Source organism: Neofelis nebulosa, chromosome 4, assembly GCF_028018385.1.
Source record: "Neofelis nebulosa isolate mNeoNeb1 chromosome 4, mNeoNeb1.pri, whole genome shotgun sequence".
In the NCBI taxonomy this organism is placed as follows: Eukaryota; Metazoa; Chordata; class Mammalia; order Carnivora; family Felidae; genus Neofelis; species Neofelis nebulosa.
In genome coordinates, this window is record NC_080785.1 from 12,828,420 (window position 1) to 12,850,393 (window position 21,974).

Below are 21,974 nucleotides of genomic sequence, written 5' to 3' on the forward strand. Positions count from 1 at the left end.
AAGGATTCATGACAGTGAGGCCATCTCTTGCCTGGTCCTGCCCCTTGTCATATTTCTATGTCTCCAAATTATATTTATTTATTTTATTATTTATTTTCTAAGCTTATTTATTTTGAGAGAGAGAGAGAGAGAGAGAGAGAGAGAGAGAAAGAGCCTGAGAAAGCAGGGGAGGGGCAGAGAGGGAGGAAGAGAGAAAATCCCAAGCAGGCTCTGAGCTGTCAGCACAGAGCCTGACACTGGGCTCAATCCCATGAAGCATGAGATCATGACTTGAGCTGAAATTAAGAGTTGGATGCTCAACTGACTGAGTCACCCAGATGCCCCTCCAACTTATATTAAAAAAAAAAAAAACTACCTAAAAAAAAGTCCCTATTTACCTACTGAAGAGAACAGGATGGGCAACTAAGGTGATCCTGGGAAAATACCACAAACTGTATGTTGGGTTAATGTAACCACTTTTCCACTCTTGGCATAACTGTCAGTGGTTTTTGTAGGTTTCTGCCCAACTTCTATGTAGAGATGAGATGGTGACAGCCATAAACCCACATCCTACCATTGCTGTAGGGTGGGAGGGTGGTCTGTCGAAGGATCTTGGATCTGGGAAACAGAGAGGTTTATGATCAGGGGAGAGGTAACACCCTAGCTCTGTGTCTTTGCTGCTGGCACAGAGATACACTGCTGTGTCCTCAAAGCCAGCCAAGAGGATGTCAAGGGAACAGAAAGAAGAGTTAGTCCGGGTGGCTTTGAAGTTATCAGAGGTGTCTTTTTCGGTGTAAAGGTTTGAATCATAGTAGTAGAGCAGCAGCTTTGGGGCTTGGTTCGGCTTCTGTTGGTACCAGTACATGGCATCATGATTCAGATTCTGAGAACAGCTCAGAGACGCTTGTTTTCCGATCCCGGTAACCTGGTATCTTGGGCTCTGGATGACCCTGGCACCCGTGTGACCTGCAGAGAGAGAAAGAAAATACAGAGACAGAGCCAAGGAGACTGTTATTGCTGCCGTAAAATAAAGATACAAAACTGAGGACAAGATCACTTTCTCAAAGATTTCCTTTCTGACCAGGACTCACCTGCCCCAAGGAGACAAAAGGCCATACAGTAGAGCAGCCGGGGACCCATGGCAGGGCCACAACAGGAATAGGGCGTCTGTGTCTTCTAGACTCTGACTCTGGGTGGAGAGATGGGAGTTCAGAGAACCTGGTCCCTGATAGGTAAATCTGTCTGTGATGACAGTCTGCCGTTGGCTTCACCAAGACAAGGGTCACTCCTTTTTGTGATGTTACACACAGCTTCCTGCTTGGCAGTGGGACCTGGGCTTGGCTGGATCACGTATGGAGCAGATGCCGTGCTACCTCATTTGCCCCTTTTCCTACATCTGCCCCACGTTCATCCAGGCTTCTCTGTCTCACTCCTCATTTCCTACACCCCGTAAGCAGTTCAGGGGTTCCTCAACATAAGAATAGTTTTTGCTGGGGCGCCTGGGTGGCGCAGTCGGTTAAGCGTCCGACTTCAGCCAGGTCACGATCTCGCGGTCCGTGAGTTCGAGCCCCGCGTCAGGCTCTGGGCTGATGGCTCGGAGCCTGGAGCCTGTTTCCGATTCTGTGTCTCCCTCTCTCTCTGCCCCTCCCCCGTTCATGCTCTGTCTCTCTCTGTCCCAAAAATAAATAAAAAAAAAAAAAAAAAAAAAAAAACATTAAAAAAAGAATAGTTTTTGCTAAAGTATCATTTATAAACCCGTTGAGATAACGTCTTTGTGTCTTGCTGTCTACATCACAGATGGGATTGATGGCTGCAAACTATCCTCATCTTTTTTTTTTCCCCGTATATTTCTGATTTCAATGTTTATTAAGCACAGCACCGAAACAAAATTGTTTGTGTGTGGGAGCTAAATTCTCCAAGATGGAATGTCTGAGTCAGGATGGCAGGGTGAAAATGGAGGTGTAAAAATAGCAAGATCAAATCATCTGCTCATTTTTTCCCTAGTCTTATGCCAATTTTTTTTAAATTTACATCCAAATTAGTTAGCATATAGTGCAACAATGGTTTCAGGAGTAGATTCCTTAGTGCCCCTCACCCATTTAGCCCACCTCCCCCACACTCCCTCCAGTAACCCTCAGTTTGTTCTCTATATTTATGACTCTCTTCTGTTTTGTCCCCCTCCTTGTTTTTATATTATTTTTGTTTCCCTTCCCTTATATTCACATGTCTTGTCTTTTTAAGTCCTCATATGAGTGAAGTCATGATGATTTTTGTCTTTCTCTGATTAGTTTCACTTAGAATAATAGCCCCCAGTTCCATCCACGTAGTTGCAAATGGCAAGATTTCATTCTTGTTGATTGCCAAGTAATACTCCATTGTGTATATATATATATATATATATATATATATATATACCACATCTTCTTTATCCATGCATTCATCGATGGACATTGGGCTCTTTCCATCCTTTGGCTATTGTGGATAGTGCTGCTATAAACATGGGGGTGCACGTGTCCCCCTGTATCCTGTATCCTGTGGATAAATGCTTAGTAGTGCAATTGCTGGGTCGTAGGGTAGTTCTGTTTTTAGTTTTTTGAGGAACCTCCATACTGTTTTCCAGAGTGGCTGCACCAGCTTGCATTGCCACCAGCAATGCAAAAGAGATCCTCTTTCTCCGTATCCTCACCAACATCTGTTGTTGGCTGAGTTGTTAATTTTAGCCGTTCTGACTGGTGTGAGGTCGTATCTCATTGTGGTTTTGATTTGTATTTCCCTGATGATGAGTGATGTTGAGCATTTTTTCATGTGTCGGTTGGCCATCTGGGTGTCTTCTTTGGAGAAGTGTCTATTCATGTCCCCCCAATTTTTTTAATGATGAGAGATTTTATTTCATTTCTTCTTTTTGTCATGATAAAAATTCTTTTTCTTTAAAAAATTTACATCCAAGTTAGTTAGCATGTAGTGCAACAATGATTTCAGGAGTAGATTGCTTAGTGCCCCTTACCCATTTAGCCTATCCCCCTTCCCACAACCCCTCCAGTAACCCTCTGTTTCTTCTCTATATTTAAGAGTCTCTTATATTTTGTCCCCGTCCCTGTTTTTATATTATTTTTGCTTCCTTTCCCTTGTGTTCATTTGTTCTGTGTCTTAAAGTCCTCATATGAGTGAAGTCATATGATATTTGTCTTTCTCTGACTTATTTTGCTTAGCATAATACCCTCTAGTTCCATCCACGTAGTTGCAAGTGGCAAGATTTCATTCTTTTTTGATTGTCCAGTAATACTCCATTGTGTGTGTGTGTGTGTGTGTATATATATATACATATACATATATATATATATATATATATATATATATATATATATATCACATCTTCTTTATCCATTCATGCATCGATGGACATTTGGGCTCTTTCCATACTTTGACTATTGTTGATAACAAACTATCCTCATCTTAATACAGAAGTCAAGCCCTGCAATCCTCTGTTTATATCCACACTTCATAGAATGCCAAAGACATTCTCTACAATTTTTGGCTATCAGTGACACCATAATGCCTCCTTGTGGCCAGTAGAAAAGTATCTACAAGCATCCTTCTTTCACTTCTTGTATTTCCAACTTGAACTCTGACATCAGGGAGCTCACCATGCTCTGCCTGGGTCTCCTCTCCTGGGCCCCATCATGGCCTCCCTCCAGGTGGTGAGGTGGATGGCCATAGAGCTCATATTGGTTATTTCTCATCTCTTGGGGATCACTGTCTTTTGTTGCCTGATTTATAATGCTTTGAAAACTGTTGTTTCATGTATTATGTTTGTTTGTTTTAGCTGCTTTGAGCAGGTTAAATCAGATTCCTGTTAATCCATCTGGGTTGGAAGCAAAAGTCCACTCCAGGGCCATACTGAATTTCTTACTCTTGGGTCCCCAAGGGTTTCAATGGTTGTAGACCTTTTTTTCAGTTTCTGAGTGTGTGGTTTCCATTTCACACAACATTGGCAACATTTTATTCCAAAACGTGTGAGACACAGTCCAGAATTTCAATTTCTCTGCTAACTTCTCCCTTTTGTCTAGCACTCAAGGTCCTGACCAAACACACAATTCTCTAACTGCATTTCTGGGTCTTTGGGTTGTAACACTTTTAGTCTGTGAAGGCTGTGACCATTTTGAGACTCCAGGATTAATGTAAGACTTGTTATTATAGGTCCTGTGTCATCTCTATTATATGGTCATTGAAAACCTAGATCTGGTCTGAAACCTCCTAAGTTCCTATACCTTTAGCTCTTCCTTGCTCTGCCTATAAGTTCTCTCTTTTTTCTTCTATCTGGTGAATTTCTTTTTCTTTTTAGATTACCTATGTATCATGTAGAGGTAAAGTGTATTTCAAATTTAGAAAGAAAAATGGACTAAGACAAGGGTAATGATCTTTCTGCTCTTCCTCTGTAGCTTTGTCCTAAATAATCAGTGGTACATTTTACCACTTCTGCCTTCCTTGTACAAACATGCAAACGTATATAAACTTCAATAAGGGGTTTTATTGATTTAATTATTCTTAAATAACCTTACATACTATGCATTATTGTGCAAATTATCTCCCCCTTGACAGTTTGCCTTGATCATCCCTACAAAATAAATAAACATGCTATTTGGTTTTCTTTTAATTTCTTTGTGCCTGTAAGGTGAAGCACATACACATAAATGCGATCAGATCATACATTCTAGGTAAACATATGTTTTCTTAGTGTTTTTGTAGTCATCAAAAGTTTAACTATGATTGGGGTGCCTGGGTGGCTCCATTGGTTAAGCATCTGATTCTTGATTTTGGTTCACATCATGATCTCACAGTTTGTGAGATGGAGCCCTGTGATGGGCTCTGCGCTGACAGCTCAAAGACTGCTTGGGATTCTCCCTCTCTCTGCTCCTCCCCTGCTCATGCTCTTTCTCGCAAGATAAATAAAGTTAAAAAAAAGTTTAACTATGATTGATGGATGAAACTAACAAGCAATAAAAAACAATAATTCTTTTAATAAAAGTCTACGGCCTCCTATGTTCAGATGGCCTTACAGGCTTCAAGACACAGTCTGCAACTGTAATGCTGCTTGGGGAGAGTAAGGAACCTTTCAGATTCTCTGTGCCACTCAAAGATCCAGAGAGTAGACACCACCCCCAACTCCAGGTATGAAAAGTAGTAATATGGTAGAAGGAAATAAGAGAAGTGAAATATGACGTATTATAGTTCCTAATGGGGCTGAAGAGTGGCTTCAGGGTAGAACCAAGGATGGGATGAGAGGAGGTTGTGGGAGAGACTAGGATGTTTGAGAGATTGATTTTGGAGGCAACTCAAACTATTTGTAATTACAAGACTAGGATATGAAGAATGGAAGTGAGTATCTGAGATGCATTGGAAGAAATGATTATTGGGGTGAGCAAAGGAAGAAACTGAGTATCATCTAGGTGCTGCAATCCACTCAAGATGCTGGGAATTTTAAGGTAGGAGAAACAAGAAATGGTTGAGAAGCAACAATGGAAAGCAAAAGGGACCTCAGTGCTGATGAGGGTCACTCACAGAAGCCGATAATGCCACTGATTAATACCAGCAAGAGGAACGAATTTTTCCACCACTCCATTTCCATTGGGAGGTCAGGATCTGGGAACAGCAAATCTCCGACTATGACAATAGATTTGTGGTCATAAGGCAGTATTCACGTGATCCTAAATTTCCAGCGAAACTTCAAACGTAGACTTCTTAAAGCCAAATGCCACCGAAGCATTGCTGACTACATTACAATCTGACGTGTACGTGGGCTGCCATTGGAATGGCTGTATAAAATAGCTTGGTAATTAGCACAACCAGAATGAGTTGCAAGCAATGTCTATGAATTCCAAGCAAAATCCAGAGAAGGGTATGTGGTCTTGTCTCTGGCAAGAACATGCCCAGAGAAGTCAGTGTGTACTCTTGGAACCGGTAGAACTAAGCATGTTGGAGGAGACGTCATTGGGAACTTGATGTTTTTATGAATCACGTGGCCAGCAGTGGATTCACAGCTTTCTGAACGGCTGACCCTGCATCAGACAGCCGCAACGAGTGATGACTGCACTGAAGAGGCAGATCCCCAGTTGGATGCGGATAGAAAGAATTCAAATATTCTAAAGAGAAGCATACCAAAACATCCAAAGAAAAGAGTATTTGAATCTACCACGTTTGATTTTCTGTTCTTTTCGTCCTTTGCACACCTGTTGTGGAAATAATAAAATGGTATATCGCATGTAAATTGAAATCACTGGATGAAAATGAATCTCTAGGAGTGTCAAATGGTACAGCCATTCTGGAAAATAATTTGGCTGTGTCTTTAAAAAGTCAGAACACACTCGGGGCGCCTGGGTGGTGAAGTCACTTAAGTGTCTGACTCTTGATTTCAGCTCACGTTGTGACCTCAGGGTTCGTGAGATCGAGCCCTGTGTCAGGCTCTGTGCTGACAGCATGGAGCCTGTTTGGGATTCTCTCTCTTTCTCTCTCTCTCTTTCTCTGCCCCTCCCCCACTCTTGCATGCTCTCTCTCTCTCTCTCTCTCTCTAAATAAATAAATAAATAAACTTAAAAAAAAGTCAGAACACACTCACCGTGTAATCTAGCTACCTCACTGGGCATAAAAGTATCCCAGAGAAATGAGACCTTGTGTCCTCACAGAATCCTGCACACAGATGTTTATGTATAGACACTGTATTTGTCATAGTCAAAACTAGAAACAACCAAAATGTCCTACGATAAGTGAATGGTGAAAAAAACTCTGGTACACGCATGCCCCCAGAACAAAACTCAGCAATAAAAGAAATGAATTATTGCTAAATGCAGCAACTTGGGTGAATCTCAAGGGATTACACTCAGTGGAAAAGCCCATCTCAGGGGTCACCAACCATATGATTCCACCTGTAAGACAATCTCAACGGTCTCAAAATGACAACATTATAGATGTAGAGACTAGTTCAGTGTTTCCCAGGGGTTACAGATGGTGTGTGTGTGTGTGTGTGTGTGTGTGACATTATAAAGGGAGATTTTGTAGTGTTGCAAAAGTTCTGTATCTTGACTACAGTGGTGGCTGTGTGAACCTACACATGTGACAGAAATGGCTTAGAACTGCTTCCACACATGGAGCCAATGTCAACGTCATGGTCTTGCTAACTTTAGTATGATGATGTAAGATCTAACCATTGGCAGACTGGATGACGGGTCTCTGGACCCTTTTGATCTACTTTGCATCTTCCTGTGAATTTACAGTTAATTTTATTATTTATTTTTTAAATGTTTATTTATTTATTTATTTATTTATTTATTTATTTATTTTTTACCCGAGATATTTTCATTTTTTTTCAATATATGAAGTTTATTGTCAAATTGGCTTCCATACAACACCCAGTGCTCATCCCAAAAGGTGCCCTCCTCAATACCCATCACCCACCCTCCCCTCCCTCCCACCCCCCATCAACCCTCAGTTTGTTCTCAGTTTTTAAGAGTCTCTTATGCTTTGGCTCTCTCCCTCTCTAACCTCTTTTATTTTTTTCCTTCCCCTCCCCCATGGGTTTCTGTTAAGTTTCTCAGGATCCACATAAGAGTGAACACATATGGTATCTGTCTTTCTCTGTATGGCTTATTTCACTTAGCATCACACTCTCCAGTTCCATCCACGTTGCTACAAAGGGCCATATTTCATTCTTTCTCATTGCCACGTAGTATTCCATTGTGTATATAAACCACAATTGCTTTATCCATTCATCAGTTGACAGACATTTAGGCTCTTTCCACAATTTGGCTATTGTTGAGAGTGCTGCTATAAACATTGGGGTACAAGTGCCCCTATGTATCAGTACTCCTGTATCCCTTGGGTAAATTCCTAGCAGTGCTATTGCTGGGTCATAGGGTAGGTCTATTTTTAATTTTTTGAGGAACCTCCACACTGTTTTCCAGAGTGGCTGCACCAACTTGCATTCCCACCAACAGTGCAAGAGGGTTCCCGTTTCTCCACATCCTCTCCAGCATCTATAGTCTCCTGATTTGTTCATTTTGGCCACTCTGACTGGCGTGAGGTGATATCTGAGTGTGGTTTTGATTTGTATTTCTCTGATGAGGAGCGACGTTGAACATCTTTTCATGTGCCTGTTGGCCATCCAGATGTCTTCTTTAGAGAAGTGTCTATTCATGTTTTCTGCCCATTTCTTCACTGGGTTATTTGTTTTTCGGGTGTGGAGTTTGGTGAGCTCTTTATAGATTTTGGATACTAGCCCTTTGTCCGATATGTCATTTGCAAATATCTTTTCCCATTCCGTTGGTTGCCTTTTAGTTTTGTTGGTTGTTTCCTTTGCTGTGCAGAAGCTTTTTATCTTCATAAGGTCCCAGTAGTTAATTTTTGCTTTTAATTCCTTTGCCTTTGGGGATGTGTCGAGTAAGAGATTGCTACGGCTGAGGTCAGAGAGGTCTTTTCCTGCTTTCTCCTCTAGGGTTTTGATGGTTTCCTGTCTCACATTCAGGTCCTTTATCCATTTTGAGTTTATTTTTGTGAATGGTGTGAGAAAGTGGTCTAGTTTCAACCTTCTGCATGTTGCTGTCCAGTTCTCCCAGCACCATTTGTTAAAGAGACTGTCTTTTTTCCATTGGATATTCTTTCCTGCTTTGTCAAAGATTAGTTGGCCATATGTTTGTGGGTCTAGTTCTGGGGTTTCTATTCTATTCCATTGGTCTATGTGTGTGTGTGTTTGTGCCAATACCATGCTGTCTTGATGATGACAGCTTTGTAGTAGAGGCTAAAGTCTGGGATTGTGATGCCTCCTGCTTTGGTCTTCTTCAAAAATACTTTGGCTATTCAGGGCCTTTTGTGGTTCCATATGAATTTTAGGATTGCTTGTTCTAGTTTCGAGAAGAATGCTGGTGCAATTTTGATTGGGATTGCATTGAATGTGTAGATAGCTTTGGGTAGTATTGACATTTTGACAATATTTATTCTTCCAATCCATGAACATGGAATGTTTTTCCATTTCTTTATATCTTCTTCAATTTCCTTCATAAGCTTTCTATAGTTTTCAGCATACAGATCTTTTACATCTTTGGTTAGATTTATTCCTAGGTATTTTATGTTTCTTGGTGCAATTGTGAATGGGATCAGTTTCTTTATTTGTCTTTCTGTTGCTTCATTGTTAGTGTATAAGAACGCAACTGATTTCTGTACATTGATTTTGTATCCTGGAACTTTGCTAAATTCATGTATCAGTTCTAGCAGACTTTGGTGGAGTCTATCGGATTTTCCATGTATAATATCATGTCATCTGCAAAAAGTGAAAGCTTGACTTCATCTTTGCCAATTTTGATGGCTTTGATTTCCTTTTGTTGTCTGATTGCTGATGCTAGAACTTCCAACACTATGTTAAACAACAATGGTGAGAGTCGACATCCCTGTCGTGTTCCTGATCTCAGGGAAAAAGCTCTCAGTTTTTCCCCATTGAGGATGATGTTAGCTGTGGGCTTTTCATAGATGGCTTTTATGATGTTTAAGTATGTTCCTTCTATCCCGACTTTCTCGAGGGTTTTTCTTAAGAAACGTTGCTGAATTTTGTCAAAGGCCTTTTCTGCATCGATTGACAGGATCATATGGTTCTTTTCTTTTCTTTTATTAATGTAATGTATCACGTTGATTGATTTGCGAATGTTGAACCAGCCCTGCATCCCAGGAATGAATCCCACTTGATCATGGTGGATAATTCTTTTTAGATGCTGTTGATTTCGATTTGCTAGTATCTTATTGAGAATTTTTGTATCCATATTCATCAGGGATATTGGCCTGTAGTTCTCTTTTTTTACTGGGTCTCTGTCTGGTTTAGGAATCAAAGTAATACTGGCTTCCTAGAATGAGTCTGGAAGTTTTCCTTCCCTTTCAATTTTTTGGAATAGCTTGAGAAGGATAGGTATTATCTCTGCTTTAAATGTCTGGTAGAACTCCCCTGGGAAGCCATCTGGTCCTGGACTCTTATTTTTTGGGAGATTTTTGATGACTGATTCAATTTCTTCGCTGGTTATGGGTCTGTTCAAGCTTTCTATTTCCTCCTGATTGAGTTTTGGAAGCGTGTGGGTGTTTAGGAATTTGTCCATTTCTTCTAGGTTGTCCAGTTTGTTGGCATATAATTTTTCATAGTATTCCTTGATAATTGCTTGTATCTCTGAGGGATTGGTTGTAATAATTCCATTTTCATTCATGATGTTATCTATTTGGGTCATCTCCCTTTTCTTTTTGAGAAGCCTGGCTAGAGGTTTATCAATTTTGTTTATTTTTTCAAAAAACCAACTTTTGGTTTCGTTGATCTGCTCTACAGTTTTTTTAGATTCTATATTGTTTATTTCTGCTCTGATCTTTATTATTTCTCTTCTTCTGCTGGATTTCGGCTGTCTCTGCTGTTCTGCTTTTATTTCCTTTAGGTGTGCTGTTAGATTTTGTATTTGGGATTTTTCTTGTTTCTTGAGATAGGCTTGCATTGCAATGTATTTTCCTCTCAGGACTGTCTTCGCTGCATCCCAAAGTGTTTGAGTTGTTGTATTTTCATTTTCATTTATTTCCATATATTTTTAAATTTCTTCTCTAATTGCCTGGTTGACCCACTCATTCTTTAGTAGGGTGTTCTTTCACCTACATGCTTTTGGAGGTTTTCCAGACTTTTTCCTGTGGTTGATTTCAAGCTTCATAGCATTGTGGTCTGAAAGTATGCATGGTATGATTTCAATTCTTGTATACTTATGAAGGGCTGTTTTGTGACCCAGTATGTGATGTATCTTGGAGAATGTTCCATGTGAACTTGAGAAGAAAGTATATTCTGTTGCTTTGGGATGCAGAGTTCTAAATATATCTGTCAAGTGCATCTGATCCAATGTATCATTCAGGGCCCTTGTTTCTTTATTGACCATGTGTCTAGATGATCTATCCATTTCTGTAAGTAGAGTGTTAAAGTCCCCTGCAATTACCACATTCTTATCAATAAGGCTGCTTATGTTTGTGAGTAATATTTTTATATATTTGGGGACTCCTGTATTCAGCGCATAGACATTTATAATTGTTAGCTCTTCCTGATGGATAGACCCTGTGATTATTATATAATGCCCTTCTTCATCTCTTGTTACAGACTTTAATTTAAAGTCTAGTTTGTCTGATATGAGTATGGCTACTCCAGCTTTCTTTTGACTTCCAGTAGCATGATAAATAGTTCTCCATCCCCTCACTCTCAATCTGAAAGTGTCCTCAGGTCTAAAATGAGTCTCTTGTAGACAGCAAATAGATGGGTCTTGTTTTTTTATCCATTCTGATACCCTATGTCTTTTGGTTGGCACATTTAGTCCATTTACATTCAGTGTTATTATAGAAAGATACGGGTTTAGAGTCATTGTGATGTCTGTAGGTTTCCTGCTTGCAGCGATGTCTCTGGTACTTTGTCTCACAGGATTCCCCTTAGGATCTCTTGTAGGGCTGGTTTAGTGGTGACGAATTCCTTCAGTTTTTGTTTGTTCTATTCTAAATGACAGACTCTCCTTTATCTCTCCTTTATCTCTCCTTCTATTCTAAATGACAGACTTGCTGGATAAAGGATTCTCGGCTGCATATTTTTTCTGTTCATCACACTGAAGATCTCCTGCCATTCCTTTCTGGCCTGCCAAATTTCAGTAGAGAGATCGGTCATGAGGCTTATAGGTCTCCCTTTATATGTTAGAGCACGTTTATCTCTAGCTGCTTTCAGAATTTTCTCTTTATCCTTGTATTTTGCCAGTTTCACTATGATATGTCATGCAGAAGATCGATTCAAGTTATGTCTGAAGGAAGTTCTCTGTACCTCTTGGATTTCAATACCTTTTTCTTTCCCCAGTTCAGGGAAGTTCTCAGCTATTATTTCTTCAAGTACACCTTCAGCACCTTTCCCTCTCTCTTCCTCCTCTGGAATACCAATTATGCGTATATTATTTCTCTTTAGTGCATCACTTAGTTCTCTAATTTTCCCCTCATACTCCTGGATTTTTTATCTCTCTTTTTCTCAGCTTCTTTTTCCATAATTTTATTTTCTAGTTCACCTATTCTCTCCTCTGCCTCTTCAATCCGAGCCGTAGTTGTCTCCATTTTATTTTGCAACGCACTGGTAGCATTTTTTAGCTCCTCCTGGCTGTTCCTTAGTCCCTTGATCTCTGTAGCAAGAGATTCTCTGCTGTCCTTTTTACTGTTTTCAAGCCCAGTGATTAATTTTATGACTATTATTCTAAATTCACTTTCTGTTATATTGTTTAAATCATTTTTGATCAGTTCGTTAGCTGTTGTTATTTCCTGGACGTTTTTCTGAGGGGAATTCTTCCATTCTGTCATTTTAGATAGTCCCCGTAGTGGTGCAGGACTGCGGGGCACTTCCCCTGTGCTGTGGTATATAACTGGAGTTGGTGGGCGGGGCCACAGTCAGACTGGTGTGTGCCTTCTCTTCCAGTCTCCTAGGGGCGGGATTCACTGTGGGGTGGCGTGGCCCGTCTGGGCTACTTGCACTCTGCCAGGCTTGTGGTGCTGGGGATCTGGCGTATTAGCTGGGGTGGATCGGCAAGGTGCACGGGGGTGGGAGAGGCAGGCTCAGCTCGCTTTTCCTTCGGAGATCAGCTTCAGGAGGGGTGCTGGCACCAGGAGGAAGTCAGACCCACTGCTGGAGGGATGGATCTGCAGAAGCTCAGCGTTGGGTGTTTGCTCGGTGCCAGCAAGTTCCCTGGCAGGAACCGGTTCCCTTTGAGATTTTGGCTGGGGGATGGGCGAGGGAGATGGTGCTGGCAAGCGCCTTTGTTCCCTGCGAAGCTGAGCTCTGTCGTCCGGGGCTCAACAACTCTCCCTCCCGTTGTCCTCCGGCCCTCCCATTTTCCGAGCAGAGCCGTTAGTTTATAACCTTCCAGATGTCAAGTCCCGCTTACTGTCAGAACACACTCCATCCGGCCCCTCTGCTTTGCAAGCCAGACTTGGGGGCTCTGCTTGGCCGGCGGGCAATGTTTATTTATTTTTGAGAGCAAGAGAGAGAGCCGGGGAGGGGCAGAAGGAGGGGGACAGAGGATGTGAAGCAGGGTCTGTGCTGATAGCAAAGAGCCTGATGTAGGGCTTGAACTCGCCAACCGTGAGATCACGACCTGAGCTGAAGTCGGATGCTTAACCGACTGAGCCACCCAGGTGCCCCCCCCTACAGTTATTTTTAAATGAAAAGTTAAAATAAATGAGACTATGAAAAGAATTTTACTATAATTAAGGAAGACTGTTATGGGAAACTGAGAATGAGAAGGGTTGGAAGAAATGGGAAGGGCTGGGTTGTTCTGTGGAGGTAACCACTCTTGGTCAACCATTCTGATGAAGGCAAAGGCAGGGGGTAGGGGGGCAGGAGGAGCACAGATCACTAACTGAAGAGAACTCAGGCTATGCTGTGGCACAGTTGTGAGTTTACTTAATCACTTGAAAGCCCAGTGGGTGACATTCACCCTTAGTCTTGAACTCAGTCATCCTCTGTGAGAATTTGTGAGGAATGTCAGAAATCAACCCCCTATTGTCTTCCTACCCAAAGTTTTCTACTGATCTGTTCTTGCCTTCCCCGGGGACATGTAGAACACCAGATTCACGTCCTTGTGCTGAGAGAAGAGAAGCCTCAAAAGACGGCCAAGGACAGCTGGGGGCTGGAGGGAGAAGGGGAAACCTGGGGGTTTCTGTGCAGGGAGGGGGTGATTCTGCAGTGCTGTGTCTTTACTGCTGGCACACAGGTACATGGCCGAGTCCCCGGGTTCTGTGCCCTGGATCTCCAGGGTGGAGAATGATCTGTCAGGCATCTTGGCCGAGAAGCCGCCATTGGGCATTCCCTAGTCATCTATAGTGGCTTGATTATTGAAGTGAATCAGCAGCTTGAGTCCCTGCACTGAGGTCTGTCTGTACTAAAAAAGGACTTCATGACCAGAAATAGGCTCGCATCTCAGAGTTATTGTTTGTCCCATCATTGCCACCTTGTGCCTAGGTGTCTGGGTGACTCCAGCATCTGTGGGCTCTGTGGAAGGGGACAGAATTTGGGGGCAGAATAAGGGACATAAACGGAATTGTAATTGGAGATATCTAAAAATGAAGATTGTTTATTTCTGGGGACCTACCTCCTCCCAGGAGACAAAGGGCCAGACAGCAGAGGAGCCTGGTGGCCATGGCAGGGTGGCCAGGAAGGGGCTTCACCCAGATGAGGCCCCTGTGGGCATGAACAGAGGGGCGGGGCACTCTAACCCCTCCCATTTCCATACAGTAGAGAATGGCCTGATAGCGATATTGCTCTCTGTCACTGCTCATGGGACCTCCTTCCAAAAGTGAGCATGACTTGGCTACAGAGGATTGACTGGACTCGATCATAACTACCCCAGGATGTGATTGGCTCATTCAAAGCACCTTCCTCAATTATACCTCCCACAACCCAGGCCTCCACCACTCTACCCTCCCAGACACATCACGTATCCACCATCTACTGGATATTTCCACTTGGGTGTGCCACCAGTACTCCGGATTCCGACATCGATAAATCACTTTTTGGGGCTCCTGGGTGGCTCAGTCAGCTGAGCGTCCAACTCTTGATTTCAGCTCAGGTCATGATCTCACAGTTTGTGAATTTGAGCCCTGCGTCAGGTTCTGCACTGACAGTGCAGAGCCTGCTTGTGATTCTGTGTCTCCCTCTCTCTATTTGCTCCTCCTCCATGTGTGTTCTCTCTCTCTCTCTCAAAAATAAACACTAAAAAAAATAAATTACTTTTCAGATCTCACTACTTTTCTTCTTCCTCTCGTGGGCAGTCCCTATCATGATACCAAACACAAAGTCAAAATTGTTCCTTGCTCAGTTAGGGCTTTGCCTCAGATCCTTGCGAAGAAGCACTTTGACTTGGCCACAGTGCTCATGGGGGAGGAGCCTAAATAGAATCCCTGGGAAGAGACAGGATTGTGAAGACGTTATTCTTGGTGAAGCCTAGAGACCAATGCCCTTGTGCTGTGTGATCCCTGGCCTCCCGCCCACATCACAGTGCTGCCTGTATTTCTGCATTTCCACACATAGGGGTCCCATTTGACTTCTCTGTGGTGAAGCCCAAATTTGTACTAATCCTTCAGGCACTGGTGTGGATTGTGTGTGATAAATGAGGGCTTTAGTTCTCCTTGAAGATCCACAATAAAGTGTCCCCAGTTAATCCTCAGCTCCTAAAGGTTCCTCAAAAATGAGTGCCTATCTCTCTCCCTATACTAAGCCAACCCACAAACTAACTCTTTCTGCGGGGGGGATGCAAATCTAGAAAATGACCTGGTTTTTGGGGTATGAATAGTGATAAGATTTCTGTCCATGGAGAAGGTGGAGCACGTTTGCTCCCAGGTCTCTGCTGTTGGCACAGAGCTGCACTCCTCCCATTGCCCAAACTGGGAATATGTCAAGATGAGAGAGAAAGGTATGATTAGCCACTTGGAAGTTATAACAGTAAAACTTTCTTAACAGAAGAGAATCAGCAGCGTTCACTCCCCAGTCCTGTGTTTACTTGTTTCTGGGTAGCATCCTGCAGCCTGGGGGTGAAGAAGTCAGAGCTGCATACAGACCTTAGGAGGTGCAATATTGACAGAGATGCATGGGAAGCATCCTGGATCGGGGCATAGCATTGCAGCGGGGATTTTCTTACTCCTGTGCAGGATCTATCTCCTCTGGGAGACACAAGGTCATAAAACAGAGAAGCTGTGAGCATGTAACAAGTTCAGAGGGTGAGCAGGTTAGCTCCTTCCTCAATACTCTGAGCCTTGGTCGAGAGAAAAGTCAGACCTAAAGTCACTCTAGGTCCTGGTGTTGTCAATGTATTCGTGGACTTCTGAAGGTTCAGAGCCCCTCGACTTAGCACATTGTGGCCATCCTCCTCCGGGCCCTGCCTTAACCCCCTGCCCAATGCCATCCCCAGCAGTAGGCTGGGACCAGGTTGGGATTAGAGGACTGTGCATGTCAACAGCTTCTCTGCTGTTCCTGACTCGGCTTTGTTTTCCTTCTAGCAGGACACGCAGTCTTATCCGCGCAGCCCCTCGCCCCCACATCTTGTGCTGGCTCGGAGGTGCCCACAGAGCAGAGACAGATGGCCTTGGGGGCTCATTTCCTAAATCTCTTCAGTAACATAGCAGAGAGCTGACTTGATGATTTGTACCAACTTAGAGAACAACAAGATCCTCTTTTCTATCAAGGCATTTCTGCCACCGGGAAGGGGCTTCCGTTATTACGTAGTCACAGAAATGAACCCTGCCCTGCCCTCCTGTCCCTATGCAGGGAATGGGCCCCCTCAACAGAAACTCGGCCGTGATCTTTGCAGTCTACTTCTGACCCACCTAAACACACACCTCTGTGGGTCCACGAGACTTGGGTCCGGGGAGGGAGGGGATGGGAATCCTATGTGCTTGTTTACTCCTCCACAGTGTCTGTTTGCTCAACACACATGAAAACTACTTTAGTTTGGACTCTCTGGTACCTCTGGGGTGTGAACTTGTGGCCCCTGTGTATGGTGGCCATTCACAACTTGCCTGCAGTCCCATGCTCCCTATTGGTCTTAACCCATCTGCGCAAGAATAGAAGTCTTTGCGCCCTCGTCTTCTTTCCGACACTCACCTGGTGTCTGCAAATCAGGTTCAGGATTCAGCTACCAAGCCAGTGCTTCGCACTAAGGGCCGCTGCTGTTAGGCAGCGCTCCCAGCTCCCCCCAGAGCCGCTGAGTGGTAGTGGAACCACAGTGCCTCCTGGCGGCCAGTGGGGCAGAGTCACTAGAAATGAGCTTTTTTTTTTTTTTTTTTTTTTTGGTCAGGATCCAAAGTGCCCTATACTGTGTCCCATGCCTATAGGGGTAGAGCGGAGTTAGAGCTGTTGGTTTTTTAGGGGTTTCGGAAATACTAACCCCTGTTTCTAAGATCGAAAACATTTGAGAGAGAGATATTGACGTCAGAGAAACTGAAAACCAAACTGCAGCTTTGGCGCTGGTGCAGGTAGGACTGAAGAGCGCAGCTACACGGGCAAGCGAGCATTCCCCTAAACTGAACGGCCCATCACCCTGACTTCCTACTTCCTGAATTGGGTCTGCCTACTAATTTTACTATAATTTCAAGGCAGGAAAACAGAACGTGTCTTCCCCACAGGCTGACAAATACAAAGGGCCAAGCTGGAGGCCGTGAGCTGAGCCTGCTCAGGTCCTTCCTTTCCCAAGTCACCCTCGGCGAACTCTGCTCTCCTGCCACCGAGAAGAGGGAGGGGAGGGGTGGCAACTGGGAGCACTGCTCTGGAGGACCGCCCCCGTAAAAGAGAGTGGTGAATAAAGGTGCCTGATATGCAAACTCTTTGCCGGTGAGCAGCAAGAAATGAGCATCTTTTAGGACAGTTCTGCTCGCACCTGGAGGCATCTCCCCCAATATCATCCCTGCTCCTTAGGATACCCTCCTGGAACCAAGGCTGTGCAATTAAGCTGGGCCTTGGAAGACAGGAAAAGGTTCACAACAGTATAGTAATTAATTCCAAGTCAACACTGGCTGAAAAACTGAGAACTAGCTCTCTATTCTCTCTTCCCTCCCCAATCCGTCCTGCCGTATTTCCCATGATGCCACAATGAAATGACATCGTAATGAACTACCAGTAATAAAATCCCAGAGATGCCCTGAATCTGATATGTATTACTTTCATTATACAGTTCCTTATAAGGGACCAGGAAAGTCCAATCCAGTTTTTTTTTTTTCATCAGCTGACTCTCTTGTTCAAATATGGAATGTTCCAGGATCTGATTCGTATTTATTTCCATTACACCTTTTTATTGCTACAAGAACGATACAAATGTAATCATTTTATTTCCCTCGGCTCTTACCTAATCCTTTAAGAAAGATTGGGTTGAATTTCCAGGAGTTTAAAATGCTTTGAAAATTCATCCTGTTCCTTCTCAAACACAGTGATGTTAGTAATAATCACTGGAATTGAATATGTTTTCAAAATTCTATGTTTGCATCCTGGTCCAAGTCATAAATCTTTCTAATATAATCTTGATGTTATCTCTGTGATCCTTCCTAATGAGATCGGTGACATTAACAACGTCTGGGTCTTCTAAGACAAGCACCATTAAAACAAATATTGCATATCTTCAATTTCCTCTGCTGAGTAATCCTATCTACAAGGTATTCTCATGTTTTGCCTGTTTCCTTTGTAATATGCCCCATTTTTCCTAAGACTTTGCTAAGATTCATAATTTTATATTTATAATATGTTTTTTAAATTATTTATATATTTTATACATAATAGACATGTCTTTTAGGCCAGACTATAGCTGGGACTCACAGAATAATTTTAGTGTTTTCAACTGATCTTTTAGGCCTCCCTGTCAGAACTATCCAACTATCCAGATCATATGTAGCCATTCTTTTTTTTTTTTTTTTTTTTTTTACGTTTTATTTATTTTTGATAGAGAGGGCACAAGTGGGGGAGGGGCAGAGAGAGAGACTGAGACACAGAATCTGAAGTAGGCTCCAGGCTCTGAGTTATCAGCACAGAGACTGATCCGGGGCTCGAACTCACAAACCACGAGATCATGACCTGAGCTGAAGTCAGACGCTTAACTGACTGAGCCACCCAGGCGCCCCCATATGTAGCCATTCTTACAGGTATGGTTCTGAAGGTCATCCTGTCTTTTGGGGAGACATTCCAATGTGTCCCCTGAGGTCCTGTACTATTTCCTCTATTAGGATTCTTCGGGCCCAATTATCTGATCTGCCTCAGAAACAAGAACTCCTTTGAGAGCAACTGAACCCCAATGCCTTCCCTTTTCCCCTTAAATCTGTCTTTCCTAGCCCTCCAGACTCCCTTTTCATTTCACATGAGAATACGAAGTCTCCTAAGATTTTAGCACTTCTCCCAAGAAAATCGCTTTCTTTCTCTAGTTGAGTAAATCTGGATTTTTAATTTTGTTTGCAGTAGTTTGAAAGTGGTTAAAAAGAATTTGATGCCAAATTTCTTGTGTTTGAATCTCCCTTCCATCATTTCTTAGCTGTATGACTTTTGGAAAATCACATTTCTTCCTCAATTTTCTTGTCTGTAAAATGGAATGTACTAATTGACTGTTTTCAGCTTCTAGAGGGATGCCCAACATATATTAAGAACCATATAAGAACTTTCTACTGTAAATAGTCTTCTTTTGTTCCTATCCTGGTGGCAAAGAGGAAAGACATGTAATGTTTCATCGAGGCTCTTAGCAAATTAAACTCCCTGTGACATTGTTCCGGCCACGAGAGTCCTTTTTAAAAAAAAAATTTTTTTTAATGTTTATTTATTTTTGAGAGACACAGAGACAGAATGCGAGTGGGTTAGGGGCAGAGAGAGAGGGAGACACAGAATCCGAAGCAGGCTGTAGGCTCTGAGCTGTCAGCACAGAGCCCGAGGTGGGGCTCGAACTCAAGAACCGCGCGATCATGACCTCGACCGACTGAGCCACCCAGGTGCCCCACAAGAGTCCTTTTAATTGTCCTCTAAACTTTTGCTATAATTATGTTGATTGATTTGGGGTCTTTGTGTATACATGATCTAACTTATTTCTCCCAGAGTGTCCTCCTAATTACTCTTTCTTTGAGAGAGAGGGTCTGGCCAGTTATGCTTCCTATTGCATATGACAAAGTATTTCTGTCTGAGAGTTCACCGGTTACTGATAGTTCACTCTCTCTGACTTTCAAGAAGGTCCTTGGAAATATAAATTCTCCCATGACAAGCCACCTAATGAGGCTATTTCAATAGGTACCTTCTCACTGTCTAAAAGACTTAGTATTAGATTTGACCTTGTATTTTTAATCTCTCAACAGTAAATGGGGAGTTTGTCATCAACCAGGATCTCAGAAAATATCCAGACAAGAGTTCTTGCCATTTTATAGCTTTTTGTGTAATGGAGAGCCCGGAGCCTGGAACTGTGTCATCCAAAATACAGATTCTGCACTTGATTTGAGGAGTAGGGAAGAGAAGAGTTCTATTACTAAACCCAAATAAATCTGTTGGATGTTATTAATACATAAATTCAAATAATCTACATGGAAAACTAAAAGAGCATGACTTTTTACATGTGAAGGCAAATAGTCCTTTGTATTGCGTTTTTTGGAAAAAGATTATTGTTGAATTTGTAACTACGTGTCAAAGAATTACCAGGGATGATGAACTGTCTCAGTAAAAGATAATGGCCACACTTAGGCATGACTCAGAGACACTAGAAATAGTTCATAAGATTTGATACACAAGCAGGAACTACAGAGACCACGGTCTATTCAACTCCTAATGAGATATATCTCTGATCACTAACATTGGACACATCACAACATTTGGCCACTTAGTTTTAAATAGAGATAAATAGGGGTGCCTGGGTGGCTCAGTCGGTTGAGCGTCTGACTTCAGCTCAGGTCATGATCTCACGGTTTGTGGGTTCAAGCCCCGCGTCGGGCTCTGTGCTGACAGCTCGGAGCCTGGAGCCTGCTTCTGATTCTGTATCTCCCTCTCTCTCTGCCCCTCTCCTGCTCATGCTCTCTGTGTCTCAAAAATAAAATAAATGTAAAAAAAATTTTTTAAAAAGAGATAAATAATGGCAAAAAAAATTAAGCCTCTCTTTACCACCCCCCCGGGTTCTTTCTTTTTCTCCATTGTGTAGCCATTATTTGGGGGTCAGTAAGTCTATCTCCATCTTTTTCTTTTACATTTTTTTTTTTTTGCATATGGGTTTTTATCCAAAGCCAACAGTCAGAATAAATGGCTATAGGTGTTGAAAGCTTTTATGTACTTTTCATGGATTAATCTCTTAAAAAACACCACAAGGCACTTATCACAATTATTCCTGCTTTAAAGATGAAAACATTGAAACGATGAGACATGGAGTAATTGTGCACATGGTGACATACTTATTAAATATATAAATCATGTATGTGATGACTAAGTCACCAAGACTGACGACAGGCTTTGTGGTAGAGCGAACAGAAGGGGAAGGAAAGGGCTGATGGCAAAGAAGTCAGTGCAACACTCAAGAGTGATATTCTAATGCTATATTGTGTAAAGGAGCCGAGTTTTAGGGCAGATGAAGAAAATAGTCTGGGAGCAGCAGGGAAGGGCCAGAAGAATAAAGAACACATGAAATCAGACACGGAAACAGATTCTGTGTCAGTGTAAACACAATAGAAACGGAATTTACTTTTTCATGGTTTCCATCATAGAAGTCAGGACCCTGGAGGAGCAAAAAGTGGGATAGCGACAAGTGGAATTTGGCTGTATATGCAGAACTCATTCATGTAACCCTGAATTTCCTTGGGCAGTCAAAATATAGTCATCTTTGCACCAGTTGCCAAAGATGCTTTAATAAGGGGTGAGAAAGGATCAGTACATAAAATAAGACCATAGAAGAAAGTAATCATGACCATGCAGAATAGAATGGGAGTTTCTGGCATAAATCAGAAGAAAAATATAGGTTTGGGTGTTCAGGATGTATGATCAGGGAGGAAAGCAGGCAAAAAAGTGTGTACGGGTCAGCACACTTTTAGATATTCGGTGTGGACTCCATATTTATTGTTCCAGAGCAGGGCAGCTGAACAGGCCCCACCCAGCCTCCAGCTGGCACTGGGCTCTGCTGTCTATCCTCCGTCAGGCCTGGGCTCTCTTTTGGCAGGACAGAGACAAATAAATCCCAAGATTCCAGGAGTGGTAGCTTGAATCTCATGTATGAACCTGGCTGCTTTACCTATATTTGTGATGTTCTTTGAATGCAATGAAAAGGCCCCACATAAATGTTAAGTTGTATTAACACTAAGGAATGTCTACAATCACAGTAAAGAGGTTTCTGTCATCATCAGGAGAACTTGTGGTGGGTGGCAAAATTCTAGAAAAGAATGAAGAAGACTGAGTAGCTCTGAAGACACCCATTGGCAGGAGTGCCCACCATTCAGATGCG

General features: G+C 42.6%; 1 gene segment (V, D, J or C); it reads right to left on the minus strand.

The window, feature by feature from the left end:
* LOC131508845 (T cell receptor beta variable 12-3-like) overlaps nt 1-21,974 on the minus strand; it is a 140,116-nt gene that overhangs the window by 117,325 nt on the left and 817 nt on the right.